General features: G+C 39.9%; 1 long non-coding RNA gene across 2 annotated transcripts in view; it reads right to left on the bottom strand.

The window, feature by feature from the left end:
• Positions 1-25,254, bottom strand: part of LOC145541763 (uncharacterized) — a 143,678-nt gene that overhangs the window by 3,221 nt on the left and 115,203 nt on the right. Inside the window, exons 3-4 of one of the 2 annotated variants that reach the window (XR_014079264.1) lie at positions 25,105-25,237; positions 2,699-2,796 (exon numbers count right to left, since the gene is read on the bottom strand). This is a non-coding gene — a long non-coding RNA (uncharacterized LOC145541763). The remainder of the gene's footprint in view (positions 1-2,698; positions 2,797-25,104; positions 25,238-25,254) is intronic. The other variant, XR_014079263.1, reaches the window with a different exon arrangement.

Here is a 25,254-nt window from a genome sequence, read left to right as displayed (position 1 = left end):
TTAGTTTCAAAACAGAAACAAAGTTCATATGTCATTTTCTTCTGCGATCACAGGCATTATCCCCAGGAAGAACTAACCATCGCATCTTCTCTGCTTCCCCAGCAGTTCATCTTATTATGTTTACATTTACTATAACACACACCACATTTTATTGAAGTTGGCTGCTTGACCATTCAGCCCATGCTCCTCTGTCAAAGGTTGCAAATGGGATCAAAAATCATGTCACTGACTGGTTGGTTTGGCCAGCACAATATTGGTGAACAAATGAACTTGAAGGGTTTGGCAAGCATCCTTCACTTTCTCAAGCCCCAACTCTCCCTAGGGTCTTATTCCTGCTTTACACACATCATAGATGATTTTCTGCCCCTCCCTTCCTTGGAAGATTAGAGATCAAGTCTTAGTAATCTCAGTTCCTAACTATCACACTACACCCTGTTCATTATAGACACTCAATACATGCTAATAAGTGAGAGAAAACCTTCTTTGTTGTTTTGGCCCTACCCAGAGTCTAGGATCAAAAAAAAATAAAAAGACTTAAAAAGTGTTCCTGAAATGTTTGCATGGCCCCAGGAGATTTCAACACTGTAAACCCTTCAATGTTTCCTCTAAAGTTAATCTTTAAGGGTAGAGCTCTTATAAGGCTGTTGCTGTTGTTCAGTCTCTAAGTCACACCCAACTCTTTGTGATCCTATGGGCTGCAGCATGCCAGATCTCCCTATCCTTCACTGTCTCCCAAAGTTTGCTCAAACACATGTCCATTGAGTCAACGATGCCATCCACCATCTTGTCCTCTGTTGCCCCCTTTTCCTCCTGCCCTCAATCTTTCCCAGCATCAGGGTCTTTTCCAATGAGTCAGTTCTTCACATCAGGTGGCCAAAGTATTGGAGCTTCAGCTTCAGCATCAGTCCTTCCAATGAGTATTCAGGGTTGTTTCCTTTAGGACTGACCTATTTGATTTCCTTGCCATCCAAGGTACACGATACTAGATACTGAGATAGTTCAAGTGCTTTCCTGAGTTCTGCATTCCACCCTGGGAATGAGCAGAAGGTCAGGGAACAACAAACAGGATGTTTGACAAAGGAGTAATGGTTGTGTCTGTTTCCCCAGCAAGCTAGGGCAACCCCCAGTCAAATCATTGCCTTCATCCTCCTCTTCTTTAAACTGGTCACAGCGGTGCTGCGAGCTTTCTCAAAATACGGAATTGCTTTTGCTTGCTTTTTTAACATTAACATAGAAGATGAGCTTCCTTCCAGCATACATTTGAAAGTGGAGAGTCTTACTTAACCCAAATAAACTCAGTGCATCTCATTATAGAGAGGGAAAAAAAAAAGAGAAAGAAAGAAAAATGCACCACCTAGGAATATGAATACATTTTTACAATTGCTTCAAGATTCGGGGTGTGAATTTTTTAATATTTAATACCCTAAGTTGTTTTCTTCATTTCCACAGAAATAACTCTGCAAGTTCAGAGTTTATTTTTTTAAACCACTTTTTTTTTTCCAAATCAGTGGGAAAAAATTACCATATCTTTCAGCTATATAAAATAGTTTTACAGTTTAGCACTTGAAGAACAACCCCCATCAATCAGCCACAGTAACTGAGGCACTTTATGTATCAAACAACTTAAGCTGAAATTGAAACAGCACTGATTGGCAAAACAATTTTGCCTTTCTAGTTTCTGGCCTGTCTTCTCATCAGTAGGTGTTATGTCTAAAGGAAAGTCCATCTTGTGGCCTTACTTAAAATATTTCTAGTCTTGGGGGTGGGAGAAGGAAAATTCTATCCCATTATTAAAAAGTATGATGCAACTACATGTGTTTGCCTGCAAATACTTACTGCCTGAGGAAAATTCCTTAAGGACATTATTATCTTTTGAATGCCTTATAAGAAATATTTAATGATCTGATTAAATACATGTTGAATTTGTCAAGTAATGAAAGCACATTTTGGAAGGAAATAAAGTTGTTTATTCTTCACAAATTGTACTACATTAATATCTAAACCAGTTACCCTCTATGCCCTCCCCTTACCCCACAGAAAAAAAAATCTTGCTTTTCTCTTGTGTAGTTTTCTGCCAGAAAGGTTCAATTCTGCCCAGTAGTTAGGGAGAAAGTTATTTTTGTGGGAAGGCATGCTAGGATAGCATTCTAGAACTTTACTGTGAACACGTGAACTGTCTGCAGTGTAATAAAAGATTAACTCTACATGAAGAAATTTAATTTTCAATCTAAGTTATAGTATGCATATTATGTATTTATTAACACACATTTTAGAACTTCCCATATGATAAAAGGAATTATATTTAAGGTACTTTTCTAAAGCCTCCTACTTTTCCTTATGGGAGAGCAGCCAATTTCATAGCCAACAACACTGGAGAAATATCAGGATAGAGGATAGAGAGGATAGAGAAATAAGAAGGTTAGGTAGTAGATCTGCAATCTGTTTATTTGTTCATTCAACACCTATTTGTTACTCATCTCTTCTGGGCCAGGCAGTGTGCTAGCTACTGACGCACTGTGCTGTAGAAAACTTACAGTCTAAGGAATAGTTCGTGATTTTCGGAAGCTAAGTGGTAACTAACGAAGACTGTCCCCGCCCCCAACTCTTCCTAGATCTGAAGAGAAAGATTCTCCAACATGCGAAATAAGTTCTACTTCCTCTCTCTCTCTCTGTGATTTGTTTAATATAATATACTTACCAGTCCTTTTGCAGCAAAAGTGAACTAGGGATATAGACTACAATTAACCATGATCCAAGGGTGGAGTTTCTTGTAAGTAGCATTATTTTCATTAGATTCTGTAATAAATTATAGATATGGTATTTAAAAAACGAATACTTTATAAATGTGAGTCCTCATTAGAATATATTAAATATTATTTATTATAACATTAATAATTTATTAGTTTTTTAAACTCCAATCATCAAATTGCTTTACACAATTAAGTTTAATTAATGCAGAGGGATTTCAGAGGGAGGATGTTCTAAAATCTCTCTTTATTTTTATTAAGGAAATAGCACAATTTGAAGTTGCTACACAACCCTTAGGCACAGCTCAATTATTGGGCAAGGATGGAGTTTTGCAAAACAGCATATTTTATGGTTTGGGCACTAGGATCATTTGGGGCTGAGAAAATGAAGTACTTTTTGGGGGTTATCAAATTGTACAGTGAGAAATTTAAGGGTTCCTAGAGTGGCTATCTGTTAGTTTGGGAGAAGCTCCACAGGTAAGTCTAACAGTTCTTTCTTCTTTCTTCTGCCTGCTGCACTGGGCCCTAAGCTTCTTAAGGACAGGGTGATGTCTAATCCATCTCTGTGTGCCATTATCTGTCACAGTGCCTGACACCTAGTATTATAAACTCAATGTTTGCGTTGCCTCCGAAACTCACATGTGGAAGCTCTATTCCCCAGTGTTGCTGTATTTGAAGTAAAGAAGTAACTGAAGTTAAATAAGATTTTAAAGGTGGGGGCCTGATGCAACAGTATTAGTGTCCTTACAAGAAGAGATACCTTGTTCTCTCTCTGTGCCGGCACCCAGGAAAGACCATAGGAGGACATGGACAGAAGCCAAGAAGAGAGCTCTCACCAGAAACTGAACTGACCAGCACTTTGATCTTGGACTTCCCAGCTTCCAGACTAGGAGAAAGGATATTTCTTGCTATTTAAGTCACCCGGTCTATGGTATTTTGTTACAGCAGCCTGAGTGGACAAGTACACAAACTAACCATTTTGACTAACAGATAATCTCTTCAAAAAAATCCAGGCCTTCTGAGGGCTCACGACAAGGGGCACCTCCCAGGACTGCTGCTGCCAGTGCCCCTGTCCCTGCCGTGAGCCACGCCTCCACAGGAGACCCTCCAACACCAGCCAGCCTTCATTACTCATCTCATCATTGCACCTGGAAAAGTTTTTGGCTTCACTCTGACTCTGAAGTGAACTTTAACTCCTAAAAGGAATCTCTGATGACACAAAAGGCAACAACTAGAAATCAGGAGGGAATATGTACATGAGTTTCAGCAACAAGTCATTCTGAGTTATGAGTGTGTGGATGAAGTTACAACAGAAGAACTCATCGCCTGCTGTGTACTCAGGAAGTCCTGTGTTACAAGTCCTGTGATGGACAAAATTAAAAATATGCCCAAGAAAAAAAATTCCAGGCTTTCTGGTTCAAACATGTGTTGAACATCTGCTGTGGCAGGAACTGTGGCAGTCAAAGTGTCATGAGATGGGAGAGGATTGCAGTTGTCTGAATTGTTGTTTCTGCATCTACAGAATGGGAACAACATTAATACTTGCTCAGATGTATAAGGAATGAATGAGATAAAGAGATCTTAACTCAGTCAGTGCTGAGGAACTACTCTACCATTTGTTATATTATGTCTCAGGGTACTGTACCACAGAAGAAAACTATAGATGTTTTTTTCACTTTCTGTTGACAGAGATGCCAGGAATGTTGCCCATCTCATCCACCATTTTCATGGGTACAGTCCTTGTATTGTCTTGGGCACAGGGCTGAAACTTGGGTGAGGCAAGAAGAGAGACAGATACCTAAAATTTAAGGAGGGACCTGCTCTCAGGGTCATATAAGTAAAACCCTGTACTTGAAAGACACAGAGAATGAACACCTCCTAAATTTTGCACTCTAGTTACTTTTCTACCTCCCAGATCTGTTGGGGAATCTTTTTTTATGAGAATGAGTCACCTAATAACTATTAGCAGTATCTTTCTTTAGGAGTGTTGGAAGCTATCCCCATTTTGTGAGGGAAGAGATATCCTAAGATTGTCTGGATTTTGAACATTTAAGAGAAAACTGCTTTTACTGAGTTGAGTAGTGTTCCCCCAGATTCATGTCCACTAAGAACCTGCAAATGTGACCTTATGTAGAAATAAGGTTATTGCAGATGTAATCAAGTTAAGGTGAGGTCATAATGGATTAAGATATGCCCTAAAATCCAGATGACTAGCATCTTCATAAGAAGAAGGAAATTTGGACACAGACACACAGGGCAGAAAGCAATGTGTAGATGAAGACAGAGATGAATAAAGCATCTATAAGCCAAGGAATGCTGAGGATGCTAGCAACAACCAGAAGCTACCAAAGGCAAGGAAGGATTCTTCTCCAGAGCCCTAACAGGGTTTCAGACTTCCATCTTTCACAACTGTGCAACATTTCTCTTTTATAAGCCACTCATTTTGTGCTCATTTAGTATAGCAGCACTGGGAAACTAATATATAGCTCAACTGTTAGATATGAATCTCTGGAAAAGAAGAGAAAAGGTGGCCTGGATCTGTGGGGTGCAGGACAGAATCAGTCAGGACCCAGTGTTTGTGCGGCCTCCTGTTTCTTTGGGAGGAAACTATCCATGCAAACTGAAGGGCTGAGCATTAAGATCTGAAACCCTCGGAGCCGAGAATAGGGCAGCTGTGACTGAGCTTAGCACTGGTGCTGGTGGTGCCATCTTCTTCAAAGACACATGGAAGTCCCTGGAGGACTCTCACCATCATTGTCAGGAGAGTAGAAGAGCATCTTCTCACACCCCTTGAGGACCAGTGCTCATCAGAGACAAGTACCAGCAAGAGCCAGTGGGAATAGCATTTACCTTTCTATGTGAGTATGGAAGTTTCACTGGTCATCTTCTCTTCTTTGGGCTCCCTATACTCTCAGAAATCCTGGGCAGTTTGAATATGGGTAGGCTTAAGACAAACTGAAACGTGAGAAGGAGGAACCCTTGCAGAGGCGACAGCCACAGTGAAGGACAAAGGGGAGTCAGTCGAGATGAGAATGAAGGGGGAAATTTTAAGTAGAGAGGCTAGCAAAAATGAGGGCTTTGCCTTGATAGAAAGATGGCACACTGAACATGTGAAAGAACTGAGAAAGACTAAATAAAGGAGTTCTGAGGCATGAGATGGAGAAGTAAATGTCTCTATGTGGTAAGCTGAAAGTGATGGAAGTGGGGGGGAAATATTAGATACTAAAACCAGGACCACAGTAGAGGTAACTGAAACCCCAAACACATTTCCAAGTGGGTATTGGTTTCATCGGGAGAAGGCAATGGCACCCCACTCCAGTACTCTTGCCTGGAAAATCCCATGGACGGAGGAGCCTGGTAGGCTGCAGTCCATGGGGTCGCTAGGAGTTCGACACGACTGAGTGACTTCACGTTCACTTTTCACTTTCATGCATTGGAGAAGGAAATGGCAAGCCACTCCAGTATTCTTGCCTGGAGAATCCCAGGGACGGGGGAGCCTGGTGGGCTGTCATCCATGGGGTCACACAGAGTCGGACACGACTGAAGCGACTTAGCAGCAGCAGCATTGGTTTCATCAGTACAATTATATCACACAATTGCATTGTAAGTTCAATAGATGTTAGTGGCCTAGCCTAGGAATTATGTCAGTATTTTTAATAATGCTTTGTATAGATTATGATATTCCTGAATTTCAAACAACCAACTTACAAAAAAGCCCAATTCATTTCTAAAAGGTAAATTAGCTATACTAGTGACTTGCCACACCCTGAAATGGCCTTGAAACTTGGGAGCAGATACAATTCAGCATAAATTATCCTCTGCTACCAATATGCTCCAAATTGTTGATAAGCAAAATCATCACTATTCTTCAATATTCACATGCTCTTTTTTAAAAAACTGAAATAGCCAGAAGTGCCACAATAGATCTGGATAAAACTGAGCCAAAAAACAGAACCAAAGTACAGTTAGAAACATCCCATTCCCTTCATGCTTACCACTGAGCCATTAGTAGGGTTGCAAGGGAACTAACCAGAGAGCCTGTTCTACCTGCCCTGATCTCAACCCAGCCATCCTTGAATGAACTCCAGAGACAGCTGAATTTTCATAGGAAAACCTACCCTTTTGATTTTAGTGCAAGAGAAGCTGTAAGTCCAAACTCCTAGACTTACATAAAATACAATGGTGATTAAATAAGGGTGACAGCGGCTTCCTTGAATTCCCTTCCTGTCCAAGAATTAAATCCTCTTAGAGGTGAGACTCTCATCACCACAGAGCCTGGGGAAAGGACATGACTGATTGAGTTCATATTGTAATACCTGGTACCTCTCCTGCCTTGGGGGAGGAGACATAAAATAAAGATGCCTATACCATGAAATACTCAAATATGTTCTTCAGAATTCAAGGACTTAAATTATTCATTGACTGGGGCATTTCTTTTTTATTTTTTTATTTTTGAAGGAGAATAAAAGAGGTAAAAAATACCCTAATCTTGTCAGAAAATAAAATATCACTCCTAATGTTCAAATTCACCCTCAAAACACAGCATAATCCCACATTATAACCAATTTTGTAAAAAAGTGAAAGTGTATGCAAAATAAGATAAACAAAAGGAAAAGAAAGCAACTGAGTACAAGAAAATAGCTCACAGCAAATGACATTTGGAATGAAAGATAGAAAACCCACACTATTTTGTTCTTTACCTAAATAGACAGAGAGCAGAAATGCACTGGAGACATTTGATAATCAATAAAACATTACCCTGAGGGTGCTACATACAACTATAATCTTTAAAACAAAACTCAAAGAAATGGAACATTTAAATTAGAAGGACTTTTAACAACATGGCAAAAAAGAAAAAAAGGCTTAATGTCCTTTTCTATCAGGGAATTCTTAACAGTTATTTTTCACAGCCAGTTTTTAATCAAGCTATATGAGGAAAGAAAAAAAATCTTATGTCTTTCCTGTCACTGTAGCCTTCATAATCACCACAATTCAACATGACACCATGGCTTGTAAGAAATTCTCCCTGGCATCCATTTAAGTGGACACTAATTGGAAAGTTCAGTGAACAGAAAAAGGCTGTGAACAATATATATTTCACAAGCTGTATCCAATCCTGACCTTAAATGACAAGGAGGAAAAAAAATGGATCAACACAACCTCTGTACTCAGCACTGTATTGTGAAACCACTATGTGAGTTAGCTCTGGGAAAAACCACAGGCTTGTGCTAAGGCTGAAATCAAACCTGGAGACTCCAGGAGGATCAATCTGCTCCAGACACCTGGAGGGAACATCTGGGTGCCCAGTACTGAAGGCTGGGACTCCACAGGCAAGGAGGTAACCATAAGATGTCACTGAAAATGGGAGCTCTCAACAGATGAACAAGGATTCCAACCTTTGGTCCATCATATTCTAGATGTACGTATCTCCTTGGGCAGAGAGCTCCACCTCTCAGATATGTCATCTATAAAATACTCCAGTGTTCTTGCCTGGAGAATCCCATGGACAGAGGAGCCTGGTGGGCTACAGTACAAGGGGATGAAAAAGAGTCAGACATGATTCAGCAAATAAACAACAATTCAGATGATGTAAATATAGCATAGAACCTGTCACATCCTAAGTGCCGCCTTGTTAATAGCTATTAATAGCATGCATCCAGGGCTTACTACACACTATTAAAAAAACTTTTGTCTCTTGAAATAGCCCTATGAACTAGATATTATAATTCTCCCCATTTTATAGAGGAAAAAATTGAGGCACAGAAAGAATAAGTAACTTGCCTTGGTCACACAAGTGTTTAGCAGTAAGCTGACACTTAACCCTGGAATTCTGGTTCCAGTCTACACATGTTGTTTCTAATTTAGTTTTATTGAATGAATGGTAGTTATAGTTTTCTTCTTGAAGATTTGTAATCTTACTGAAAAGTGATAGCAACACTGTAATCATAAACTAAGATCCTATATAATTAATAGTTCTCTTTAAACCTCCAGAGAACCAAGTCCTATAAACAAGAAATGGGGACAGAAAGGGTTTAAGAATCATTATGAGAGTTTCTTCAGTGTCAGGGCAGCAACTACCTGACTGCTTACAGAAGATCCTAGGGAACCTGGGGTTTAGGGACGCTGCCCCCATCTTGACTTTTGGTAGTTTTAGTGCTCTGCTAATCCATCTCTTTCATGGCAGCAATGAGGGAACTCAACTTTATTTTACACTCTGGATCCCAAGATTCCCACCTAACCAGTTTTCTGTGTCTAGAGCTACACTTAGCATCTAAACTTAACCTCGGGAGTTGCAGTTCCATGATCCTAGAGACACTGAGAGGCTATGCCTCAGAAAAGTTAAGCCCTGGTGATTGGGGACCAAGGGTAAAAACTTCATACATTATATCTGCATAATCTTTTTTTATAACTTACATTTCTTCATCCATGCAAAAATCCTTCACAATTGAAAGGGCTTAGGTCCCAAGATATAAAACTCACACAAGGTCACAGAGTATAAAACGCAGATCTAAACCCAGATCTCTCTAGCTCTGCTCAGCATCCTCTTTGTCCTGATCCTTTACAACTACATAAAGTGCAAATTCATCCCCAAGTTGCAATTATGCCTTAAGGTTAATTCTGAGAATTCCAAGAATTTTAGAAGGCCGTTGATAAGATATTGCTTGGTCCTCTATCCTATTAATACTCTGGTTGCTAGATCTTTTGACTCAGCAAAGAGAACTCTGGGAGACTATGAAATCTATTGTTTGATTGGCCAGCACCTTTTGTGAGTCCTGCCTTCTGTTAACAGATTCTACTTCATAGTCCTTGGGTCCAGTCTACGATCCAGATTGATTAATTACAAAATCCATTTCCCACAACACAGTGATTAACTCAGAGATGGGTACATAACCCAAGGGAAGCTGATCAGAATCCTTTCCTGGATTTGATGCACACACACTAAGATAAAGTTCTCTATCACGTGATGAGAAGATGTGAATCTGGCATTTTGTATCAGTCTTTCAGGTTTTCAGCGTCTATGTTTCGTGCCATGGGTCAAAGCCTGTTTTCGCAATGCTGAAACTCTTTTCCTTGTCTTGTATATGAACCCCATACCAGAACATGGTGAACAATCCTCCTTTCTCCCAAAACCTACAAGTGCTTCACGAGTCATGCAGACTTTACTAATGGTTTCTGAGAAGGGAGAGAGGGTTAGATGGCACCTCAGACAGCAGAGGTCTCCAAAATCCACTCTAAACCTATTTCTCTCTTTCAACAGAAAAAAACAAAACAAAACAATTTCTCTCTAGAACAAGCATATCTCCTCTCCATTTTTCCAATGAACACCTTGAGCTCTGGTTTCCTGCCACAGATGCCTCTTAATATCCCCTCACCGAAATCAAATCCTGCTGGCTGGCTGAGGAGTATCACTGGGAAAAAATAAATAAGTAACAAAGCCAAAATCAACCAGGGGAATAAGGCGAGTTTCCAATCACCCTTCCAAAAGCAAGTAATATGTGTAAGCATATATTATGTGACAGGCATTGTTCTTGGACCTGGGGATACAACCATGAAAAAGACAGCTTAGAGTTTATGTTCTAGAGAGAAGATCCAGACATTCAACAGCAAATACATATGTCAGTCTGGTGCTATGGTAACAATGGCCAGGACTGGTGGGAGAAAGCTACTTTATATTTCACAATAAGCAAATGCTTCTCAGAGGAAATCTGAGATCTGAATCCTAAAAGAAAGAGAATAGCCATGAAAAGATGTGCTTTTTAGAACAGAAATCACCAAATATAAAAGCCATGAATCAATCCTAAGAGGGTCAGGAAAGCTGGGGCTAAATGAGGGAGGAGGAGAGAGAGATGAAGACCGAGAAGTATGTGGGGAGGACCTTATGAAGTCTGGAATTCATCCTCCATAGAATGGGAAACTGGTGTGGGAACTGAGACAGTGACAAACATTTTGTAAAGTATAATCTGACTGCTGCTTGGAGAATGACTGTGGAGGCTCAGGGAGGAAGAGTGAATGGAAGCTCCCCACACCCTCCACCCCAGGCTGTTAGGCGCTGGCTTTCTTTGGGCTCATGGTATTGTGTGGGTTCTAAAATGTTAGCCATCCTGGCGGATGTGTAGTGGTATGTCACTGAGGGTTCAGTTTGCCGTTCTTAGTGTCTACTAAGATTTAGCATCTCCTCATGTGTTTATTCGGAGAAGGCATTGGCAACCCACTCCAGTACTCTTGCCTAGAAAAGCCCATGGATGGAGGAGCCTGGTGGGCTGCAGTTCATGCGGTCACTAAGAGTTGGACACTACTGAGCGACTTCACTTCACTTTCACTTTTCACTTTCATGCATTGGAGAAGAAAATGGCAATCCACTCCAGTGTTCTGGCCTGGAGAATTCCAGGGATGGCGGAGCCTGGTGGGCTGCCATCTATGGGGTCGCACAGAGTCGGACACGACTGAAGTGACTTAGCAGCAGCAGCAGCAGCATGCGTTTATTGGCCATTTATAGATCCTCTTTTATCAAGTACTAGTTAAAGTCCTTTGCTCATTTTTCTATTAGGCTACTTGTTTTTTCCTATTATTTTGTAGGAGTTTCTTAATTATTTTATACCTCTCCTGAGTCAGAAAGTTGTTGTTCAGTCACTCAGTCCTGTCTGACACTTTGAGAGCTGATGGACTGATGCACTGCAAAAATCTTTCACTCTGTGGCAAGCATTTTCACTTTTTATATTTCTTAATTTTAACACAGTCTGGACTAGTACTTTTCTTTTTAGTTAATGATTCTGTGTATGTGTCTACATTTAGCTCCATGCACCAATGTTTTTTTTTTTTACATATATGAGAGAAGGGTCAACATTTCATTTTTTCTACATGAATATCCAATTAACTCAGCACCATTTATTGAAAAGATCATCCTTTCCCACTGTACTGCAGCATTATCTTTCTCATTAATCAAGACTATAAATGTGTAAGTTCATTTCTGGAATCTCTCTTATATCTACACTTATTAAAAGGGTTTTTGTCATACCAGAATTTCATTGCTTTGAAGTTTTTTTCATCTATCCCAAGTCTATTTGTCTATTCTTGCTCAAGTATGACACTGTCTGAATTAGATTTGATATCTTGTAGTATAAATCACTTCTAGATCCCACATGCCATGAAGCTACTAAGCACCACAACTACTGAGCCTGCATGCTCTAGAGCCCTCAGGCCACAACTAGAGAGAAGCCACCATGGGGCAATGAAGAGCCCCCAGCCCGCAACTAAGACCTGATGAAGCCAAAAATAGATACATTAATAAACAGAAAAAAATCATTTCTAACTCTTAGTGACAGCTTGTATTATATGTACTCACCTTTGTCTTCATCTCTCTGATTGTCTTACTACATCAGAAGCAGAAGATATTAAGAAGAGGTGGCAAGAATACAGAGAACTATACAAAAAAGATCTTAACGACCCAGATAACCAATATGGTGTGATCACTCACCTAGAGCCAGACATCTTGGAGTGTGAAGTCAAGTGGGCCTTAGGAAGCATCACTACAAACAAAGCTAGTGGAGGTGATGGAATGCCAGTTGGGCTATTTCAAATCCTAAAAGATGATGCTATTAAAGTGTTGCACTCAGTATGCCAGCAAATTTAGAAAACTCAGCAGTGGCCACAGGTCACTTTTCATTCCAGGAAAAGGTCAGTTTTCATTCCAACCCCAAGGAAGGGCAATGCCAAAGAATGTTCAAACTACCACATGGTTGCAGTCATTTCACATGCTAGCAGGGTAATCCTTAAAATCCTTCAAGGTAAGCTCCAACAGTATGTGAACTGAGAACTTTCTAGATATACAAGTGGGATTTAGAAAATACACAGGAACCAGAGATCAAATTGTCAACATCCACTGGATCATAGAAAGAGCAAGAGAATTCCAGAAAAACATCTACTTCCATTTCATTGACAACATTAAAGCCTTTGACTCTGTGGATCACAACAAACTGTGAAAAATTCTTAAAGAGATGAGAATACCAGACCACTCTACCTGCCTCCTGAGACACCTGTATTCAGGTCAAGAAGCACAGTTAGAACAAGAGACGGAACAATGGACTGGCTCAAAATTTGGAAAGGAGTACATCAACACTGTATATTGTCACCCTGCTTATTTAACTTATATGCAGAATACATCATGAGAAATGCTGGACTGGATGAAGCACAAGCCAGAATCAAGACTGCCAGCAGAAATATCAATAACCTGAGATGTGCAGATGACACCACCCTTATGGCAGAAAGCAAAGAGGAACTAGAAACTTGATGAAAGTGGAAGAGACAGAAAAACTTGGCTTAAGACTCAACATTCAAAAAACAAAGATCATGGCATCTGGTCCCATCACTTCATGGCAAATAGACGGGGAAACAGTGACAAATTTTATTTTCTTGGGCTCCAAAATCAGTCCAAATGGTGACTGCAGCCATGAAACTAAGATGCTTGCTCCTTGAAGAAAAACTATGACAAACCTAGATAGCATATTAAAAAGCAGAGACGTTACTTTGTCGACAAAGGTCCATACAGTCAAAGCTATGGTTTCTCCAGTAGTCATGTATGAATGTGAGAGTTGGATCACAGAGAAGGCTGAGCACTGAAGAAGTGATGTGTTTGAACTATGATGTTGGGGAAGACTCTTAAGAGTCCCCTGGACTGCAAGGAGATCAAACCAGTCAATTATAAGGGAAATCAACCATGAATATTCATTGGAAGGACTGATGCTGAAGCTGAAGCTCCAATACTTTGGCCACCTGATATGAAGAACTGACTCATTGGAAAAGACCCTGATGCTGGGAAAGATTGAAGACAGGAGGAGAAGGGAACAACAGAGGATGAGATAGTTGGATGGCATCATCGACTCAATGGACATGAGTTTGAGCAAGCTCCAGGAGATGGTGAAGGACAGGGAAGCTTGGTGTGCTGCAGTCCATGGGATCCCAAAGAGTTGGGCATGACTGAGAGGCTGAACAATAACAACACCATGTTGTCATTTAAGGTTTTTGATGAGAAGATGAAATGCTCATTGTAGTATGTTAGGAATCTTGTGATATCATGGGTATCTTGACATGGTGTAAAGGATGAATCAGTAACGACAAGAGAAAGGAAGTGAAAATGAATTTAGATAAATTACGATAGGGGTCTACACTTAATATTAGAAAGAGAAATGAAAAGACAGATTTAAGGATGTAACAAAAGTAGTCAGGAGGGTTCATGGATGTAGGAAGAAAAGGCAAGGGAGTCATCAAAGATTATAGAAAGGATTGAGGCATAGATATCTGAAAGACTGGTGAGACTACTCACTGAAATAAGGAAGCGAGGATCAAGAGCTGGTTTGAGGAATGAGGGGAAGATGAGTTCAATAGACAAGAAATGGAATCCACAGGATTTAAAGAACCATAGCTGAAAGTGTCCTGCAGGCAGCAGTGAAGAGTGAATTGGAGGTAAAAGAGATCAGAGATGGAGAAGCAGAACTGGGATGATGTACACAGTGTGCTCTCAGGGAGAGTGCACGGAAAGAGGACAGGGAAGAGGGATAGTAGAGGACCCAGACAGAAAAGGAGACCAAAATCAGAAAGAGACAGATGAGGAATGAACAGAGGAAGAAGAGAAAGAGGAAGAAGGGAAAAAGTGAGGAGGGAGGAAAAGAAAGAAGATTTTGCTCTCAGTTAATAGACAAAAGTGAAGTGGAAGTGTTAGTAACTCAGTTGTGTCCAATTCTTTGCAACCCATGGACAGTAGCCCACTAGGCTCCTCTGTCCACAGAATTCTCCAGGCAAGAATACGGAATTGGTAGCCATTCCCTTCTCCAGGAGATCTTCCTGACCCAGGGATCAAACCCAATTCTCCTACATTGCAGGCAGATTCTTTACTGTCTGAGCCACCAGAGAAGTTAACAGACAGAGCTAACGTCAAATCCATGTATTGCTCAAGCATTCTACTGGAAAATTACCCTTGGTGGGACATTACCACAGAGCTTTTAAGACTCTATCTCCCTTCCTGATGTGCTCTTCGGTGTCCACTGCTATCTCCTTGCCAACAGAAGACCTGTGGGCTGATGGGGAAAAATTTGGGGGCCCCTGGATTTGCTGTTGTTCGGTGTGCATTTGAAGTGATGGTAGGTGGGTGGGTACTGATTCCTTATATTATTAGAGTGGTCTTCTAAAGAGGAATTAATGCAGAAATCCCCATGGAAAAGAAATGCAAAAAAGCAAAATGGCTGTCTGAGGAGGCCTTACAAATAGCTGGGAAAAGAAGAGAAGCGAAAAACAAAGGAGAAAAGGAAAGATATTCCCATCTGAATGCAGAGTTCCAAAGAATAGCAAGGAGAGATAAGAAAGCCTTCTTCAGCGATCAATGCAAAGAAATAGAGGAAAACAACAGAATGGGAAAGACTAGAGATCTCTTCAAGAAAATTAGAGATACCAAGGGAACATTTCATGCAAAGATGGGCTCGATAAAGGACAGAAATGGTATGGAACTAACAGAAACAGAAGATATTAAGAAGAGGTGGCAAGAATACACAGAAGAACTGTACAAAAAAGATCTTCACGACCCAGACAATCACGATGGTGTGATCACTCACTTAGAGCAAGACATCCTGGAATGTGAAGTCAAGTGGGCCTTAGAAAGTATCACTACGAACAAAGCTAGTGGAAGAGATGGAATTCCAGTTGAGCTATTTCAAATCCTCAAAGATGATGCTGTGAAAGTGTTGCACTTGATATGCCAGCAAATCTGGAAAACTCAGCAGTGGCCACAGGGCTGGAAAAGGTCAGTTTTCATTCCAATCCCAAAGAAAGGCAGTGCCAAAGAATGCTCAAACTACCGCACAACTGCACTCCTCTCACACGCTAGTAAAGTAATGCTCAAAATCTCCAAGCCAGGCTTCAGCAATACGTGAACCATGAACTTCCAGATGTTCAAGCTGGTTTTAGAAAAGGCAGAGGAACCAGAGATCAAATTGCCAACATCCGCTGGATCATCGAAAAAGCAAGAGAGTTCCAGAAAAATATCTATTTCTGCTTTATTGCCTATGCCAAAGCCTTTGACTGTGTGGAGCACAATAAACTGTGGAAAATTCTGAAAGAGATGGGAATACCAGACCATCTGACCTGTCTCTTGAGAAACCTGTATGCAGGTCAGGAAGCAACAGTTAGAACTGGACATGGAACAACAGACTGGTTCCAAATAGGAAAAGGAGTACGTCAAGGCTGTATATTGTCACCCTGCTTATTTAACTTACATGCAGAGTACATTATGAGAAACGCTGGGCTGGAAGAAGCACAAGCTAGAATCAAGATTGCTGGGAGAAATATCAATCACCTCAGATATGCGGATGATATTGCCCTTATGGCAGAAAGTGAAGAAGAACTAAAGAGCCTCTTGATGAAAGTGAAAGAGGAGAGTGAAAAAGTTGGCTTAAAGCTCAACATTCAGAAAACTAAGATCATGGCATCTGGTCCCATCACTCCACAGGAAATAGATGGGGAAACAGTGGAAACAGTGTCAGACTTTATTTTTCTGGGCTCCAAAATCACTGCTGATGGTGATTGCAGCCATGAAATTAAAAGACGCTTACTCCTTGGAAGAAAGGTTATGATCAACTTAGATAGCATATTTAAAAGCAGAGACATTACTTTGCCAACAAAAGTCCGTCTAGTCAAGGCTATGGTTTTTCCAGTGGTCATGTATGGATGTGAGAGTTGGACGGTGAAGAAAGCTGAGCGCTGAAGAATTGATGCTTTTGAACTGTGGTGTTGGGGAAGACTCTTGAGAGTCCCTTGGACTGCAAGAAGATCCAACCAGTCCATCCTAAAGGAGATCAGTCCTGGGTGTTCATTGGAAGGACTGATGTTGAAGCTGAGACTCCAATACTTTGACTACCTCATGTGAAGAGTTGACTCATTGGAAAAGACCCTAATGCTGGGAAGGATTGGGGGCAGGAGGAGAAGGGGACGACAGAGGATGAGGTCGTTGGATGGCATCACCGACTTGATGGACATGGGTTTGGGTAAACTCTGGGAGTTGGTGATGGACAGGGAGCCCTGGCACACTGCGATTCCTGGGGTCGCAAAGAGTCGGACACGACTGAGCGACTGAACTGAACTGAACTGAATGCAGAAATTCATTGACTTGGGGATCAGGGGAAATTATGTTGCATATTATAATAAAATCATAAAAATAATACCTTGTTTCCTAATTGCATTCAAGAATTTTTATTGCATTGCTTATCTTTCATTGCATTTAGTCAAATTTTGGAATGTTGATGATTCACAAATAAAAGATCATTAAGTATTCCTAATGGCCTGTATACAAGGTTAATTTACACCTGGAAGCCAGATGAAGTGTTAACTATATTCAGGTTGCACTTTAGTGCCTTGAAAGGTAATTGTTTTACATTCCCAGAGCTTAAAAAGGACTTCCTAAAATAGAATTGACTATCAAACACAAAGGGACAGTAAAACACTTGAATTGTTTTTGTAAAATTCTCTTCCATTCTGTGATTTATCTAACACCGAAGTATTTCATATCACATATTTATTTAATAGTGAGACATTTTGGAGAAAGTTTTACCATCATTGATTAGAGTTTTGTGTCTTTTTTTTTTTTTTTTGCTTAAACAAAATACTGAAAAAGTAGAAAATGAAAAAAAAATCTTTCACCTTGATCGATCTGATAAATTCAAAGATCTAAAGCACACTCAGCAGTCATGTCCATTCCTCTTTCATCTATTTGACCCCTTGGGGAAAACCAGCTGAAAGTGAAAAGTGGAAAATTCATCTTATGTATGATGTCACTTAAAAAAAAGCACTCCTTACTTGGATGTGGAGAAGTAAATTTAAACCAGCAAAGAAGTCTCATAGCAGCATCCCCCCCCCCAACTTTTTTAAAGGATAATTTTGTTAAAAATATTAATAAGTGAACACACCAAGTTAACCTGCAATCACACAGGTGAAAGTCCACTTGTCCAGAGGGACTGTATCATGATTGGGAACTTGACTACTTAACTGCTAGATCAATTATCTCATGACACAGTCATTATGGTACTCAATAACCAAAACATTCCTGGATAGTTTTCTGAGCCAAAAAAGAAACTGGAGTGTAGCAATCAAATTTATGATGCAGAAAGAAGGCAAAATAATTTGGCCATATGAATAAACCCAGAATTATTTTTGAACTGAATTTCAATAATTCCCCTGGCCATATGAGAGACTCTCACTCCTAAGACCTCAAATATCATGTGTTATCATTCTTACACTTATGAAATAATAAAAGTTGTAAAGATCAAGTACACATAACCTTTGCTTGTCTTTCACAAAAAGTAACTTTAAAATGTGAGTGAGAGAAGGTTGGTGTATATGTACTTAATCCATTTTTCTATATTTAGTTATCTTGATTAATAAAAGTCAAATATATTAAAATAGATACTTCAGACTTCAAAAGTTAATCTGTTTAAAAAAATAAGCATTAACATTTAATAAAGACTCCTGAACACAGTCTAAGAGACATTTGGAAAAAAGCCTCTCAAAATGTTGATTTCTAACCAGGAAATGGATCCTGAAAAAAAATCACAGCACAATTAGCATCACTCATGACTTTATAAAGTCTTCCTTTTATGTTCTGAAGAATGCAAGAATTTGAGTTAGATGAAAATTAAAATTCAGAGGTTGAATTCAGTTGTGTACTTGAACACTGTGTAAATTCACTGAGCTGAGGCCCACATTTGTTTACCTGAGGACATTTCAATAAAGTCTTTATAATGTGCTTGCAGTTCCAAAGTGCTGCTAAAATAAAAAATTCTAAAGCTATGAATAATTTTTGTGTGAAACGGTACACTGAAATTAACACTACACTTTTTGAATTAAAAAACCAAGGTGGTACATAGAAATGTCTTCAATTTTCTTCGCTCGGGAAACACAACTGAAGCTGTGTCTATCAGGATGGTAGGTAGCAATTTCTTAAGGTAGTACCAGAGTAACTTTCAGTCAAAGACAAAAAAAAAAGCCATCCCACATTGGACATGCTGTAAAGTCTTCCACTTCACTCATCCCTTTGACTTGTGAAGCACCTGGTAGGATTCCTAACATCGCCTATTAAACTTTCCCCTCCAGCTCTCCTGTAGATCACAAAACCACATTTTATTTTCAAACGGAATGTATCCCACTTGAATTGTTTCCAATCCCCGTTAATCTACAACAGAACAGGTATGAAAATGGGAGAACTTTGTCATTTGATGATGCTAATAAAATGGCCAATGTGTATTATACACTTATCATGTGTCAATCACAGCAATAACCCTTTATCTATGTTACTTCACTGAGTCCTCACACAGCCTATGAGATAGATTCTGTATTTTATCAACTCAAGGAGGCCATCAGCAAATTATGCTTTTTTAAATATACAAATAAAAAAGAGGGAAAATACTGCCAAGTAAACTACGACATAATGTTTTCCGTTACTTCGAATTTGTATCATACAGTTGTTGAAAGCACTCTTGTATCATACCACCAAAAACTGCTTTGCAATTTTTTCCTCAATATATGAAGGGATTTGGAATTTCTCCTGTGTGCAGTTCAGTTGCATGACTTGGTGTGTGATAAGTAATCCTTTTGGTATACTCAGCAACAAAATAAACAGTTTCAGCTACTTGTGGGGATCTTTCTCTTTGGGATATCATTAAGCACTTGATTTTCCTTTGCAAGAAAGTCTGTCAAGATGATCATTCTTCTAATGATGAATATTTGCTTCACAAATATCAAATTTAAGCCCCCTGTTCTGTTTCTGTGTATACAGTAACTTTTTGTCTTAAAGCCAAGTGCATTGTGTGATCTTTCTGAAAACAACTTAAATGCAAATTAACTTAGCATGTGCAGTAACATCAGTGCCCATAAACTCCGGTAAAGTGATGACAACGTGAACAGCAATGACCAAGTATGGTTCTATGCTCTGACAATGCCAGCTTTGTCTCAGCTGCCACGAAGCCAATGGTGACCATAAAATACTGTTCTTTGTATGAGTCATCTCAGTTTCTGAGATGTAAAAATGTACAATACTGTATTTTTTGGTATCTATAAAATATAGTTCAAAACAGTATATTATTGTTAAGATGCCAATCCAGAAACTATTACCCAGGAAATCAGACTCTGGACCACTTTCTCTTAATTGCTACAGTATACTAGTTATAGGAAAATTAAGGAAATAAGTCCATGTCCTTATCTTAACTTTGCCATAATGAACTAAAGTTGGAACTCAATATAACTTTCACCTTAGGTCTGTGGATTTAATTTAAAAACTTTGCTGCTGCTTCTTGGGTTTTCATTAAATAGTGACACCAGCCTTAGTACTCTGTATAAAGAGGTGATAGTTTCTGACTGGAGAGTTTATGATCTAAATTAGACAGGACAAAACCAGGGAAATGAGATGACAAAAGATCATGAGAAGTTGGTGTTGGTTTCGATTTGCTTCATTTTCATGGCGCCGATTTTCTTAGTGCTTCCTCAATTTACACTTCCTGAATCTCCCATTATTTTTGAGATATGTCAAGCAGCTAGTATGTTCCTTTGTTGAAAGTGAAGAATCTGTGCGTACCAGGATTCACACAGCCAGTAAGTAGATGAGACGGTTCTAGCCTATATTATCCCTGTATTCAGAGCACATCTATGTTCAAAAAATTACAATCCTGTTGCTGTGTTTAACAAATGTTGCTGTGTTTAACAAATGGCTGAATACAATGATCCTATATGATGACAAAAAAACTCTCCTGCAAGAGAAGAATTTGACAACGCACCAGATTTAAACATTTACCTCGAATTTAGTGAAAACAACAAAGTGGAACAGTGAACAGCATGTGCTCTGGAGCCAGCCTGTCTTGGTCCATATTCTGGCTCTATCACTAAGGAGCTTTGCAAGCTTGGTCAAGTTAGTTAACCTCTCTGTGAATCGGCTTCCTTATGTTGAATATAGCAGAAGGCAATGGCAACCCACTCCAGTACTCTTGCCTGGAAAATCCCATGGACGGAGGAGCCTGGTAGGCTGCAGTCCATGGGGTCACTAGGAGTCGGACATGACTGAGCGACTTCCCTTTCACTTTTCACTTTCATGCATTGGAGAAGGAAATGGCAACCCATTCCAGTGTTCTTGCCTGGAGAATTCCAGGGACGGGGAAGCCTGGTGGGCTGTCGTCTACGGGGTCGCACAGAGTCGGACACGACTGAAGCGACTTAGCAGTAGCAGCAGCAGCATATTAGCAACAAAAATTCTGGATGTAAAGAAAATAAAAGACTAAAACTCTATCAATAAATAAGGTTGCACATAAACTAGAAAGAATGGTCTTTAAAATAGACAGAAACCTAGAAAGGAAGAATAAAGAAATTTGAGGGAAAAGAAGAGGCACTCTGTTGTTATATTAAACTTGAATTGACTGTCAGTTCACCTCACCTTTGGTTTTTATATACATTATTATTCATCCATACACATCTAATCTTTGTACTGACCCTCAAAGGGTTATCAATTCCCGGTGCAAGTCTTTTGCTCACTGAATAATACTCCTGTTTAAATTTCCAGAAACATATCCACATATCATTTCCATAGTCCCAGTTCTATTTGTTTATACGTCCGGGCAAGAACATCTGATAAACTCATGCTGTCGTCCCGAAGCCACACTGACTTCTTGGTATTTGTGAGCACACTCAAGAGACTTCCTAAGTGAATGAATGCCTACTGAATCCATACTTTCACCTAGTGCCCTTATAGTACCAGAGACAGTTATCAGCTCTTTTCAGGACTGTTAAGAAGCATGTTTACACAGAGATAGTATGGAAAATAATTTCTCATTCGCAGCGATATTAGAGTCCTCCAAAAGGGTCATGGTGAAGAATTATAGTACAGCTGTGGTGAAATTTCTTAATTTATCAAGAAGTCTGTTTTCCCAATATGAAAATCTAGGCTTAATATGTGTCGCATAGGCATATAACTACTACTTCTGCTCAATACACTCTTCATATTACTGCAGGATGGAAGGGTGGGGAATAACCTCAAACATCAGGAAATGATTAATGCTTTTCTTCATGGTAGACAGTGGTAACTCTAGCTGGCCTTTCATATTTCCCTTCTTTGGGCCTTCAATCACCAACATTCCCTCCACACATCCCACCCCTCTTCATGCATACTTAGGAGATGAGCACATGACCTTGGCTCCTACAATCACAAGACTCCATCCTCAAGGCCTCAGTGGTTCAGCAATAGGCATGTGACCAAGACCAGGCCAATCAAGAGTCCTTGTTGGGAAACTTTCCACTTAAACTGAAAGGAAAGATTTTATTTTCTTTCTGTTACAGTGTTGGAAGGATACAAGCTAGAGTAGCAGGAGTTTCCAGTCTTCAGCAGGAAACCTACTTGGTGCAAAAGAGAATAAGGTTCAAAGAGAAGCAAAATCAAGGAGAGAAGAGAGCATGTCACATCTCCAAAGGGCACCCCTCATTCCTGATGGAAAGCCATTCCCCAAGTGAACAGTGACCTTTGGAGTTGTGCGACAAAGTAGTATTAGTGAAGAGGAAAAAAAAAAATCCAGGTACTTGGAATACTAGTCCCAGTCTCCAAGGATCAGGTTCCCATAGCTTGTTCTTCAGTCCATGAAATACCCAATATTCTGTCCACTTTCATCAGCTAATTAACTCCACTTACCTTCTTAGCTAGTTTGAGTTGAGTTTCCATCACTTGCAACTGAAAGGATCCCAAATAATATAAACTCTCTATAAATGTATAAAACACTCTCAAACAAGTAATTTCATTTTGCACAGAGGATGGGCCTATTTGATGGATAACGGAAAAAAGGTTAAGGATTTGCTTGCCTCTATAGTGGAGCATAATTGTTTTTAATACAAAATTATGGGTGGTGAAGGATGGGAATTATATCTAGGTCTCTTTCAAGTGGGTTCAGCAAGTTTTCCTTCCGGAAATGCTGTGCCACATTTATTTGTCTCCAAATTCAGGCTTGATTTGGGAGGCAAGTATTCCCAGAGCCTCACCCACTGACTGCTGATTCTAAGTGCTCTCTGTTCCTTCTACTTGTACTTGGGGCCCTAACAGAGGCTCACAGATGCACCCTGATCATAGTTACCCATGCCTTTTCATGGTTTATACTTATTAAACACTTATTACACATTAAGCACTGTTCTAAGCACTGTTATATATATTAACTCATTTAACCCTCAGTAAACACTTTTAAGGTAGGTGTTACAGTTGTCCCTAATTTATGCATCAAGAAACAGAGGCAGAGAGAGATGACAGGTTACATAACTTTCCTGGGTCACAAGACTAATACAGACTCAAATGGAGTAAATGACACTCCAGCATCTGTGTCTCTGCCTAGAGTCAATACATGGTGCTCGGAGGCTCTGCCTCAGACTCTTGAGTACATTTTTTTAATAGCCTGTGCACCTCAGTGCCTGCCCTTTTTAATTCCCACTCTCATATCTTGAGTCTATATTTCCTATTGCATGAGCCCGGCAACTGGTGTGCCTATGGGGCCTGACTGCCCGTCCTGTTCTATCTACCTTGGCTCTATCTTCGTTCATGTGACCCATGTGACTAAAGGTAAACTAACGCTCATTGAATCTGCCCAGATAATATTTGCAGTACTTGATCCCATACGCTGACAATAGAAGGATGGCTAAACATGAGCGGGCCCTGAATGAACTAACATTACCAGCAGGGAAGACCCAGAGGACCCACAAGCAACAAAAACTCTCTAATATTTACCTCCTTTTTTTTTTAACCTGTTGACATTTTATAATATAAAATATTGCCTAGATAAATTATTCTCCTCCTGAGAATTCTGGGGCTAGTTATCTGGTTTTGCTCACTGTGTTTACTAAAAGAATTTGCACTATATTTGCAGAGAGTTCAAATATCAAAGATTAATTTTTATAAAAATATAATTTACTAAAGGGATACTAGGTGTTGAAACTGGAAACTGGAAAAGGCTTCGAGGTTGATAAAAGGGTACAAACTTTAAGTTATAAGATGAATAAGTTCTCAGGATCTATTATATAGCATGATGACTGCAGGTGATTACAGCTAATAATACTGTATACTGCTACTGCTACTGCTAAGTCGCTTCAGTCGTGTCCGACTCTATGCGACCCCAGAGACAGCAGCCCACCAGGCTCCACCGTCCCTGGGATTCTCCAGGCAAGAATACTGGAGTGGGTTGCCTGCCATTTCCTTCTCCAAATAATACTGTATAGTATACTTGAAATTTTCTGAGAGTATTTGCTATGCATACTCACCAAAAAAAAAAAAGTAACTACGTGAGATGATGGATGTGCTAATTAACTCAATTGCAGGAATCATTTCACAATGCATATGTACATCAAACCACTTTGTACACTTAAATATGCTGCTGTTTTATTTGAAAAGAAAGGAAGGAAGAAAGGAGTAGGGATAGAGGGAGGAAGGAAAGGAAACTAGCCTTCAAAACAGAACAGGGAAAATCACAAACCAAGACAGCTTAGTGATGCGACTGACCCTTGGGTCTAAAGTCCAAATGCTGGAATGAATGAGCTTCAAATAACCTTTTTCTTGATGCAGTCAGCCAAAGGTTCTAAGTAAAAGCAATCATCTAGTCTGGCTTTCAGTTAGGACAGGGCAGGACACATGACTGACATATTCATGGAGCTTCCCTTTTGGCTCAGATGGTAAAGAATCCACCTGCCATGCAGGAGTCATGGGTTGAATCCCTGGGTCAGGAAGATCCCCTGGAGAAGGGAATGGCTATCCACCCCAGGGGAGGACACATGACTGACATACTCAAATTGCCCACAAAAAGATGAAATTCACTCAAAAGTCACAGGAAAATTAAGAATGGTTGATGGTTGTTAGGCAGCCAAATAACACACCAAGGTCTACTCTACAGTACTGACTTTAGCGCTACATCCTTGACCATGAGTATTGAGTAAGTTATTCCCAGTTTCAGTATCTACATCTAATGGTACCAAGGGGTGCTCCTATTCAGAACTTCATGAAGATGACAAAAATATTTACTAAGATCAAATAATTACATACTTGGTAATGTTGCCTAGATACATGTTAAAATACAATGAACTAGAAAGGATACATACGAGGTTCTGACAACCTATCTGTCTCACAAAGAACTTATGATAAACCTGGAACCAGGAGGCTAAGGGAATGGCTTGGCCCAGAACAGTATCTCTCTCTGGGTTCCATATTTTCTGTGCTGGGACATGGACTTCAGTCTGAAGGGTCCCACAGCTTTGCTCCTGCACCTATGTAAAGTCACCACCATTATCAGAGGATAGTTGTTAAGGTTTGCCTTACCTTAAGTATTCTGTTACACTTGGCTTTGTAATAAATACAGCAGTCCTCTGCCTCTCAGGCCAGCACTCTCCAAGTCTGTGGCTGTGTTTTCTTTGATGACTACCTTCTCTTCAGAGGATCAGTCACCTTCAGGCTGCAAGTATGACATAA

This window comes from Giraffa tippelskirchi, chromosome 3 (assembly GCF_054371585.1).
Source record: "Giraffa tippelskirchi isolate mGirTip1 chromosome 3, T2T-mGirTip1v1.2.pri, whole genome shotgun sequence".
Lineage (NCBI taxonomy): Eukaryota > Metazoa > Chordata > Mammalia > Artiodactyla > Giraffidae > Giraffa > Giraffa tippelskirchi.
This window is presented reverse-complemented; position numbering and strand designations above follow the sequence as displayed.